This window comes from Cavia porcellus, unplaced genomic scaffold (genome assembly GCF_034190915.1).
Source record: "Cavia porcellus strain 051 isolate PalLab524CR breed Dunkin Hartley unplaced genomic scaffold, mCavPor4.1 scaffold_25, whole genome shotgun sequence".
Taxonomy (NCBI): Eukaryota; Metazoa; Chordata; class Mammalia; order Rodentia; family Caviidae; genus Cavia; species Cavia porcellus.
Window position 1 is genome coordinate 30,028,405 of NW_026947508.1, and position 12,135 is coordinate 30,040,539.

Below are 12,135 nucleotides of genomic sequence, written 5' to 3' on the forward strand. Positions count from 1 at the left end.
CCAGGCAGGTGCTTGTGCCACGAAGCTATATCACCAACCCCTGGCAATTTATTCCAATTATATGTAAACCACACAACATTACATCATCTTATTTCCTAAACTTCCACTTGAACCTGACCTTCTATTCAACTAAACTTAGGTCCCTAACTCTATATTTTCTTTTCCTTATATGGATTTTCGGGAAATTTAAATGAATATATAGATGTCTTACCTGAAAGTTGATCATTTCCTGCAGTTTTGAGACACAAACCTATGAAAGTAAAAATAGGGAGAATAGAAAGACATGGGACACCAAGACTGTAACATAAAACTATTCCACCAAATGAGAAGTAGCCTACCAGACCACTGCAGCCTCAGAAATGGGATAAAGGTATTTCTATGAAGTCAAAAACATTCATGTTCCACATATATACAACTCTACTTGGGATTCTGTTAGGAATATGTAGAACTTAAACACTTTTTCTTATTTCACAACTCTTAAGGCCAAGCTGTGAAACTTTAAACCAGTGATTTTTCTCTCTTGTATAAATTTATCCCAAAGAACTAATAAATGAGTTCAAAGACTAAAACCCTGGGTTTCCAAAGCTCTCGGTATGTGTATCTAGAAATTATTTTCTTCCTGTGATTCTCTGCTCTACGGACTGAAGCTGGTGCAACAGATCTTGAATTAGATTGAGATTTCAGTAAATTGCTTAGGCTATCTTGAACTTCTGGGCTCAAATGATCTGACTGCCTCAGCCTCTTAAGGCATGCAGCCGCTTCCAGCAGCCAAGGCTCAGCTTTCTTTACAAGGCTACATTCACAAATGCAGGTTCATCTGTTAGTCCACCCATTCGTTCACGGTAAAGCTGGAGCATTCAGTTTAGAAGGCAAATCTTTCTCTATGGGTCTACATCATCTATGAACTGGAATTTCTGAAATTTTAATCAACACTGCTAAAACTGGCAAACAGGAGTCACTGCTTCGTTTATAGCCTTCATGGGAAGAGCGGCAAATACAAGACTCTCATAAAATGACTACAAATCAAAATTTACCCAGTATTCATTATTCAAATATTTCAAAAGGGAAGTACACACCTGTATTAGTTACCTTTCCAGAGAAACACAGCCTAAACGAAAAAAAGTTTATTTTGTTCACAGTTTTACAAGTTTCAGTGCATGGTTGGTAGGTTCCAGCAGAGTAACAAGGAAAGAGCAAGAAAGGGGCCAAAAATCAGAAATAAGGTCACACACCCAAGTCCCAGGTAGTCACACCCAAGAGTGCTCTTTAGTAATCTAGATATTTCTCAAACCAATCAGTTGACAATAACGTTAACCACAACACCCAACTCTGTGCTACGCAGGAGTGCTATGTTGTAAAACTGGAATGATGTTTGTAAAATAACACATATGGGTTGGAATCTTCGGTCTTAAAACTGCAAAATTGTGCGAGCCTAGGCAAGTAATTTCACCTCTTTCTGTTTCAGGTTCCTCATACCCAAAATCGTGAGGGAATTTAAGTAATTCTACAGATGATTATCTTAAGAATGCATAGTTTCTCTAGAAATGCCTGCTTCCCAGATCCCTTGAATTGACTTTCAAGTTTCTGTACCAACAAGGGTCACTTGCATGCAAACTTCTACTCCGAGGCCCTTACCTACAAGAGCAGGAATGCAAAATGGGCTAGTCCCAGTCACACCCAAGTTTAAGTACGTACCTAGTGCCAGCCGGAGTTCTACTGTTTTCTCTGAATTACTCAGGTTGGACAAAACCAACACACCCAAACGCACTTGGGGTGAAAGCACTTGAGGGCTGTACAGTTTAATCTTCTGTAGGGGAAACCCGCAAACTGGCCCTCTTGGTTCTCCCCGTACTTTCTTCACGTCTCCCGAGTCCCTGCAAAGCCATGCCATACCTGCCACCTTTTCACCGCCGCGTCCTCGGCTCTAAAACCAGGATCAGGTTACAGCGCACTACAGACACTAAGAGAGGCGACTCCAAGGCATGCTGCACGCAGCGCCAGCAGCTCACTGAATACCGGGTACAGCCCCACTGCGCCTGTGCGGAAGTAACTGCTCGCCTACAGTTCCCAGGATCCTTCGGGGTGTAGGCTGTCTCTCCAAGACCACATTTTCCATAAGGCCCGCGCAGCTTATTCCCGGAAAACCTCCGGTAGTTCTTCCCCTTTAGAGCGCTAGTACGGAGTTGCTATCCCAAGGGTTGTACCTTATCAAGTTCGTTTTTAAAGCGGATTGTATATACCGTATCATTTCATTAAAAAAATAAAAATAGACTTTAGAATTTTAAATAATGGAAATTCTAAGTTAGCAGTATGCTAAAATGTTGGTGCACAGTCATAATGTAGAAACGCATTCATGCGATGGTAAATTTATAGCTATTTCTAGGACTTTGACCAAGTTTCTGTTGTGCTGTCTCTGGTAAATTCAGTTGACCCTGACAATGTCAGAGCAATTGTCTATACCGTAAGGCACCTTGGGCTGCTGTGTTCATTCAGTGAAAGCTCTCTCTCTCGGGGACAATTCCTCTATTATGGTAATGCCCTTAAGTATACTCATTCTGGAAGTGCCCCCTCCCCTGATTCCTGGAATGTTTCTGTTGTTTCAAAACTAGCCTGTCTGTCAATATATAATTCAATATGTAATCAATGTATGTAACCAGTTATGTAATGTTTGGTCACTTGCTTTGTACCTCCCACTTCTAATTTTATATAAACTAAAACTCCTTCCCGACTCAGTTGGTTGCTTGGGAGGAATTTGAAATGATTTTGCCCTGAATGGGGAAGCTGCAGCGGTGGGAGGCTGGGAGGCGGAACCAAGGGGCTGTCTTGAGGTCACCTTTCCCCCTCTAGGCAATTTACCTGTGGGGAAAAGTTAATTCCAATGGGCTACCTGTGCAACCCTAATGCCCCTTAGGTTCACCTCAAACCTAAGCTATATGTATGCCCCCACACCACGTGTCCGGCAGAGAGAAAGCCAGACCCTGGAGGTCATGGAGTCTCTCTCCACATTCTTAAAATAAAGGCCACTTTTATTTCATATTTCCTATCTTTTTAGCCACGCCGAAAATTCTATCAGTTCTGTTTTGGCAGAGTGGTGGAAGTCTGATAAGTTCTGAAGAGTGTTTGGTAAAAATCGCAGGGAAAAATGGAAAAAGAGGAAGTAAAGCAAATAATACAATACAAACAATTCTTTTTTTTTTCTTAGTACATTTTAGATATACTTGATAACGTTCCTTATAGGGAATTTGTATCTGTACATGGTATTTCTTTTTTATCTGTTAAACCTTATGTACAAAAACTTTTCCTCTCCCTTCTCTCCTTACTTACAAAAACTTTGTTTCCATTTTTTCTTCTATTCTCTCTCTCTCTCTCTCTGTTCCTTCCGTGCCTTCCCCCCACTGCCTCCCTTGTTCCCTTCTCATTTGAACTTTTTCTGTTTCCCAATGTCTATTTTACATTTTGTCCTAATTCACACTTTCAGTTTCTCACACCAGAAAATAATGCAGTATTTAAACGTGTGTCAAATTTATCTCACTTAAAAGTATATTCTCAAGGTGCGTTCATTTACCTAGAAATGTCTCAATATTATCCTTTTTGGTATATTATATATATATGTATATGTATATTTCCTATATAGCATCTTCTATATCCATTCATTGGTTGATGGGAATTTAGGCTGTTTCCAAGATTTAGCTTTTTTTTTTTTTTTTTTTTTTTTTGTCTTTTTTCCTTTTTACCGGTACCAGGGATCGAACTCACAACTACCTGCTTCCAAGGCAGGTGCTTATGCTGCTGAGCTAAATCCCCAGCCCCAGATTTAGCTATTATAAATGTAGATGTGCATGTATCAATATAATATGATGTTCTCAGTTCTTTCAAGGAGATGCCAAAAAGGGGAATAGCTGGGTCGAATGGAATCTCTAGTCCTAGTTTTTTGAGGAATCTCCACACTGATTTCCACAAGGGTTGCACCAACCTACATTCACAGAAACAGTGGAAAAGGCGACCTTTTTTCCAAGCCCTGCCAACATTTGTTATTGGTTGATTTCTTGATAGCCATTCTTTCTGGAGTGAGATGGACTTTCAGCATTGTTTTAATTTGCATCTTTCAAATAACCAGTGATATCGAGGGCTGGGGATTTAGCTCAGTGGCATAAGCTCCTGCCTTGCAAGCAGGCAATGGTGAGTTTGATTCCTGGTACCAATAAAAACGAAAAAGACAAAAAACAAACAAACAGTGATAGTGAACATTTTTTCATATATTTACTTACTGTTTCTATTTCTTTATCTGAAAAGTATGTATTCATCTCAGATGCCCATTTTTGGACTGGGTCTTTAAATTTGGAGGTCTGATTTCTTTTTAATTCTTTATATATTCTAGATATTAACATGGGCTGTCTCTTCACTGTTGGTTGTTTTCCTTACTATGAAAAAGTTTTTTATTTATTAACTAATTTATTGGTACCGGGAATCAAACTCATGACCTTGTACATGCTAGACAGGCATTATGCCACTGAGCTATATATCCGGCCCCTGCAAAATGTTTAGATGAGATTTGAGATGCTGGTTCTTTTTGAAAGTTCCTGTGACACTAAAATTTTGATCATAAAATCTTAGCCTACATCAGCGTCTTCAAGAATTCTACCTGTTAGGGGCTGGGGATTTAGCTCAGCGGCATAAGCACCTGCCTTGTAAGCAGGTGGTAGTGAGTTCAATCCCCGGTACTGATAAAAAGAAGAAAAAAAAAAGAGAATTCTACCTGTTCTATCTTCCAGGAAATTTAATATTTCTGTTTTAATATTTAGATCTTTGACACATTTTAATTTTTTAAAAGTAAGTTAATTGGTACATTTTAGATATACCTAATGGTCATATTCATCATACGAATCTGTACCTGTACATATTTTGAGTTCTCTATTTTTCTCAATCCCCTCTCCTTTATTCCCTCCTCCCTGCCCTATTTACAAAACTTTGTTTCCATTTTATCCTTTTAAAAAATATTTCCCCTTAGCCGTTCTCCCTTTTCCTCTTCCCTGCCCTTGTTCTTCTTTCCTTTTGAGCAGTTTCTACCCATTTCACAATGAGCAGTTTCTTCTTCCCTTTTGAAAAAATTTTGCACAATCTATTGCACATTTTGGTCTTTATTTACTCTTTCAACTTCTCACATTAGGGGCACAATGTGATATTTACACATGTGAGTCCAATTTATTTCACTTAAGAATATGATCTCAAATTGCATCCATTTACCTATAAATGCCTCAAACTTACTCTTCTTTATCACCAAGTAATACTCCATTATATAAGAAAGGAACGTCTTCTTTATCCATCCCTTAGTTGATGGGCATTTGGGTTGTTTCCATGATTTAGCTATTATACACTGCATTAGCTATTATTTCTGCATCTATTGAGATGATCAAGTGATTTTTGTCTTTGGCTCTGTTGATATGGTGTATTATGTTTATTAATTTGCGTATGTTGAACCATCCCCTGCATCCCTGAGATGAATCCTACTTGGTCATGTTGTGTAATCTTCTTTTTTTGTGTGTGTGTGTAATCTTCTTGATCGTTTTCTGTATTTTGTTTTCCAGTATCTTACTAAAGATTTTTGCATCTAGGTCCATTAGAAACATTGGTCTGTAGTTTTGTTTTTTGGTTGGGTCCTTGTCTGGTTTATACAACAGAGTAATACTTGCTTCCAGGAATGAGTTTGGAAGTATTTTCTCACTTTCAATTTCATTCATTTCAGCATTAGTGGCATTAGGTCTTCTCTAAATTTCTTGTAGAATTCTGCAATGAATCCATTAGGGCCTGGACTTTTCTTCGTTGGTAGGTTTTTAATTACATTTTCAACTCCATTGACTGATATCAGGTTATTTAGAATTTTTAGACCTTCTTTATTCAGTTTTGGTAATTCATATGTGTCCAGGAATCTCCATTTCTTTTTATGTTGTTTTTTGATTCATCTTGCAGCTGTTGGATTATTTTTCATGGTCTCTTGCTATTTTTAAGAGATATTTCTTTGCATGCAAATGTCACTAGCTACAATTCTGTCTTCAAGATCTGATAGTCTATCCTCACCTTCATTTAGTCTGTTGATATATTTTCAGTGATGATTTTAATCTCTTGGATTTCTGTTTGGATCTGTCACATAGATTCCATTTCTTTCCTTTGTTGGGTGTATATGATTTCCATAATTTTCATAAGTTCTTCTATTTTCAAAATGTGTATCTACTCTAATATATTTCATTTTAAGCATCAGTTCTTTTTGTACCTAAGAGATTTTCTATAGCCCTCTCTCTCTTTCTCTCTCTCTCTCTGATTCTGTTGCTATCATTTCAGAAAGTTGCAGAGTTTGACTTTGAATGTCCTCTATCTCACTGTGTTCTGGGCTTGTCCTAGGTAGGCTAGGGGTCTGGGGTTGCATTTTGTTTCTGCATCTTGTCTTTTTCTATTTATTTCATTTTATGTTGTTTTATTTTGTCTTCTCTGTTGATACTTGGCTATTTCTTTCTTTCTTTCTTTTTTTTTTTTTTTTTTTTGATACTTGGCTATTTCTTATGGTAGATAGCTTGGTCACAAGTATTAAGGCTTCCTTAGGAGATGTCTGTTCTTTAGGGATGTTGTCCAGATAGATATAGGTGGTTCTTTATGTCTATCCCAAGAACTTACCTTCCCAATTTGTTAAGGATGAGAAGTTGCTATTTGGTTCAGCACTAGTCCTTTGGTACTAGATGGTGTTAATGATTACGATCCTATAAATAATCAGGCCCCTCCAAATTCAAAGACCCAATCCAAAAATGGGCATCTGAAATGCATACACATTTCTCAGATGAAGAAATACAACTGGAAAATAATATCATTGGTCATTCAAGAAATGCAATTTAAAACAACACTGAGATTCCATCTCACCCCAGAAAGGATGGCTATCATCAAGAAATCAAGCAATAACAAATGCTGGAGGGAAAAAGGAACCGTCTCCACTATTGGTGGGAGTGTAGACTGGTACAACCACTGTGGAAATCAGTGTGGAGATTTCCTTACAAAACTAGAATTGGAGGTCCCATTTCATCTAGCTATTTCCCTCCAGGGTATTTTCTCAGAAGAATTGAAAATATCATAGCACAGCATTCATATATGCATTCATATTTATAGCAGCACAATTTGTAATAGTTAGTATTGGAATAGTTTGTATTGGAAACAACCCACATACCCACTAACCAAGGACTGGATTAAAAAGACATGGTATTTTTATATAATGGAGTACTACTCAGCTATAAAGAAGGATAAACTCAAGGTTTATAAGTAAGTGAAATAAACAACTGGAATGGGGGAAAAGAGAAAAGAGAAGGGATAAAAATATATGTCTCTGTGTATAACTATGCTACTAATTTCTATCTGTTCATCAAAAAGAGCAATTTGTGCTTACAATGTTTGATCAAATTCTCATGTCTTTATCTTGTAATCTGAGTAACTACTTTTAAGATAACAATATGCATTATTTTAACCATTGTTAATCTCCTATTATCTTGTTTTGAAATTCTGTATCTTTTTTTTCAAAAATAAAATTTAAAAAGTCTCTCTTGATACTTTATTGGGGTGGGGGGGTACTGGGGATTGAACTCATGACCTTTTGGCAGGCAGTTGCTTGTACTGCTGAACTAACCCCTCAGCAACTCTTGATACATTTTGATAATGTCATCTAGGCCTTTATATTTGTTGGTACAGAAGTACACATAATTACTTAAAATTGGAACTAATTTTCCATGTATGTGTTATGCATCTTATTCAATCTTTATTTTTATTTTTCTTCATAGTAAGATTATTTTAAAAATAATTCTTTAATGAATCTTTTGGAGTAAAGAGAAGTGAAAATGGACTTTTTTTAAATTGATCTTTTCAAAGAAACAATTTTAGATCTTATTTTTGTTACTTTTATGTCTATGCTTTTTATTTATTACTTAGCTAAATTTACACATAAAAATGCACATACATATTTCTATATTTACACATATGCATTTATATATTTATTTTCCAGGGCTGAGAATTGAACTCAGAGCCCTCACATTGAGGTGTATTCCTGGCATGTGGTTTTTATTTTGAGACAGGTTTTCACCAAGTCACTAAGTTGCCCAGACTGGGCTCAAACTTTTCATCCTTTACCATGAACCTCCTACAGGGCTGGGATTATAGGCTTGCATCACCAGGCCACTACTAAATTTATATTTTTATGTCTTTTTTTTTTTTTTGTCTTTTTCATTTTTATCGGTACCGGGGACCAAACTCACGACCGCCTGCCTGCAAGGCAGGTGCTTATGCCGCTGAGCTAAATCCCCAGCCCCTGTTTTTATGTCTTTCTTAGCTTCTTGCTTTTTATACATAAAATATTCACTGTTTATAATGAGTTTTAGTGTTCTACAAAGTAAGCACTTTAATTACATCTATATAGGTCTTGTTTTTTTTAATTGGAAGCAACAGAGGGAAATTCTGGCTAATTGGAAGAAAATAACAGTTTTTGAGGAAATACTAGTTAGCAAGTAGAATTTATGGAAAGTGAAAAGGAATTGCTTTGGAAGCCAGGCACCAGAAACAATTTGCACACTGTAGAGCGAGCTCAACAAAGACAGGATCACTTGGTGCCCATTCTACTCTGTATGTGTGTATGTATTTTTTTAAAGACTCATTTTCTTTTCAGATTTGTGAATTTTACTGTTATATTTCAATAAAGCATTTAACATACATAAGCATTTATAAAGGAATTATGTTAAAGGAGGCATTAGTTCAAGTCTTAAAGTTTCACAGCATACAGAAGTGCAGTACATCTTCTACCATTTTTCTTTATCATTATATTTAGTTTGCATATATTTGGGGAGTTGCATGTAGAGCCTTTGTATTAGGAGTTTGGCCAGGTCCCTGATCTTCTAGGACAGATGTTGGGTAAAGCCTGAAATAAGAGACAAACAATATGGTTTTGGGTTGTTCAGGAAGGTCAGAACTCAGGACTCTCTTGGAGCTAAGACAAAGACTTCTTAGGTTTGCCTGTATTTATTGTGTTTCCAATAAATAAAGGTGATAGTTGGGGTAAAAGTGAGGCAACAGAACAGGACCTTGAGAAATTTGAACAAAAACACTCAAAGCAATAACTCTTGCTAAGTAAAAGAACTCTTATCTGTAAGGTAGGCAGTTTATTGTCTTTGAATTCTAAGTGAGATTCAATTCCCACAACTGGAGCATTTATCTTATCTTCAAAGATTGTGAATATGAGCTTTTCCAACAGGGCCAGACTTTCTTTTGTAGTCAGTAACTTAACCCTTAACACCGCCCAATCCCCAACAAGGATTATTGCTTTAAATAGATAGAATGGTTGGGTTTGAAAGTTCTAGAAAATGACAGAAAGTGACTTGATTTTGATTTGGGAAGTGCTTTGAGAGAGCAGAATCCTAGGTGCTTTCCACATGGGAAAGGAGTAATGACTCCCATGAGAATTTGTCCCAACACATTTTGATGTCTCTAAAGTTTCCGCTGTAATTTGTGCAGGGATCTTGGCTGTAGGGCTGGGAGTGCGGGTGTAGGGGGGTGAGGGTGGGCTGGCAGAAAGAAGAACCCGGTGCATGGTAACACCAAAAACAGACCAAGAAGGATTGTTGAGCAAGTTAACTGTTGGCAGTTATCATGCTGAATAGCACCCTTGCCCAAATATCACTATTGGCCAAGCGTCCTGATGTAGTAGGTAGCACAAGGCAGCAGACATTATGCAAGTTGGAGTCTAGAGTGTGACAGGGCTCCACTTCACAATGACTGGGAGGGTTAGAGAGACATCAGTGTCCACCCCTCAAGAATAGATACTGGCCACAGTCAGGTGACCTCTCCAGACCTCAGAGAAATGGTTCATATTAAATAAAAACTTTACATCCAGAAAGGTTCTTTGGGTACAAATCAAGCAGCAATGGCAATTATTATGCAGCTATGACTTTGATCTGGGATGGACAGATACCAGATAATCCTAGATTCCTATAAAGGGCACAATACTACTAATACAGGGTGGACTTGGATCATAACGGCTGAGATACTTGAGGCAGCATTTAGAAAGTGATGAATTTAAAACAATCATCAACTAGTGCATAAATCTGCACTGATTCTACATCTTGAAGCACCTATTACAATGCTGGGGCCTGTACTCAGTACAGATGCATTGAATTAAAGGGGGAATTACACAAGCACACATTCATATGTCTGAATGTGTCCATAACATAAGCTTAGAGTGATAAATGCAGCCACAGAAGAGAAAAAGCTTGCCAGTCTGTAGGGCAGTCAAGTGTAATCAACTTACTGCAAGGTTCTAGCTATGATGAGACACCATGTGGAAATAAAAATATGAAACTATTCATACTCAGAACGAGGACATTTCCAGGCCTAGGGACTGTCTAGGAATTTTATCCTCATTTAGTTTTTTTTTTTTTTTTTTTTTTTTTTTTTAATACTGGCATGGTACATTTTTACAGGACACTCTTGCCCATTGTATTTTTCTCGTTTCAATATAAGAAAAGCTTCTTGCCCCTTATTTGCTTATTTTTTCTCAATGTGTAAAAATGTAGGTTATGTGGGGAATCTTTATGGATTATAAGACTACTAGTCACATGAGATTGCCTAGATTGTTTATGGAATATTTTGGGAATCAAAGTAGGTATCACCAGACTAGCTTGGCCTTCACAAGGCTGATAGATGTCACACATAGGTTGTTCTCATGCCAAAGTACTTAGTGGGAGCCAGACCAGAGCTCTGAGCTGGCAGGCCAAGGGTACACGCAACCCGAGCAGGCAACAGTCATGAGGCATCATCAGGCTGAGGTGTGCCTGGCCCTAGGCAGGCGGGGAATCTGATCGGTAATCAAAGTTAAAGAAGTCAGTGTCTACTGAGAGGGTAGAAATAGAATTTATGTCCCTTGTACCAAAGAATATTTAGGTGGAGGAGGAAAGAGTCAATGTGTTGTATAATTCCACGTGCCCATGAATGCTCTTATTCTCAAGGAAATCTTGGTTAAACGACATGGTGATTTTTTTTTTTTTCTTCTTTCTTTTGTTTTATCTTTTGGAGGTAGGGTTTCACTATGCAATTTAGGCTGGCCTTGAACTCACTTTGTAGCCCAGGCTGGTCTCAAATTCACAGCAGTTCTGCCTCAGGCTCCGGAGTACTGGGATTACAGGCATGCATCACCACGCCCAGCAACCTTGTGATAGTCTTCAAACACAGTCTCATATCTTCTTCGCTAGTTACTCATCTTGATCTTTAGAGATTTGTGTGACTTCATTTTGATGGAATCCTCTTCTGGTCCTCCTCCACATCAACTCAAGCGCCATAAATTCATGTCACAGAAGGCTCCGTTCTTTTTATCTGAATGTGTTGGGGGGCACATTCAGGAGCAGTAGCCGTGGGTGGTGGTGGGCTGGGCAGGCGGCCAGGGTTGTACTCTGCTGTGCTTGGTGGGGGCTGCAACAGTGGTGCGCTCAGGGTGGCGTAGTCACCCTTAGTATAGCTCCAGTGTGTCTTGGCCTTGGCATTGTTATGCAAGATCCCTAGACCTCTGCCTTGTGCCCTGGCCTTGGGAGGAGGTGGAGGACCCGGGCAGACATTCTTTCCACACCCACATAAAACCTCAGAGGGCCTTTCTTTGTGCATTCATAAAAGCCCTTTACCTAATGCATGGCTCAGTGAATTAAGCTCACTGGCTAGAAGCTTTTAAAATCACATTTTCAATAATTTCTCAACAACTCATTAGGAAAACAGGTCCCTTTTATTCTCATACTTAGTTTAAGAAGGCAGCTCCCTCTGCCAAATACGTTTAAAGAATCTATCTATAGGGCTGAGCATCTCTGGCCAGTTATATACGCGGACTGAAACTTGCTGATGGTTGACATGTAAATTTTTACTTTTGTCTGGAAATGATGTAAGAGTCTTGCAGGACACTTGCAGGAAATAAAAATGTCACTTTCCCACACTCGGGGGAGCTCCAGACCCAATGCCTGTTGTGAGATGAGGCGTAATGTGTGGCCACCTAGAGACGGCCAATGTCACCTTTTGATTAGCAGGAAGAAGGATCGGGAGTGAACACAGTCACATCTTGAAGGGAAAGAGTTCTCCTTG

At 38.4% G+C, this 12,135-nt stretch overlaps 1 pseudogene; it reads right to left on the minus strand.

Moving 5' to 3' along the window:
- Positions 1–12,135, minus strand: part of LOC134470271 (zinc finger protein 684-like) — an 82,537-nt pseudogene that overhangs the window by 12,886 nt on the left and 57,516 nt on the right.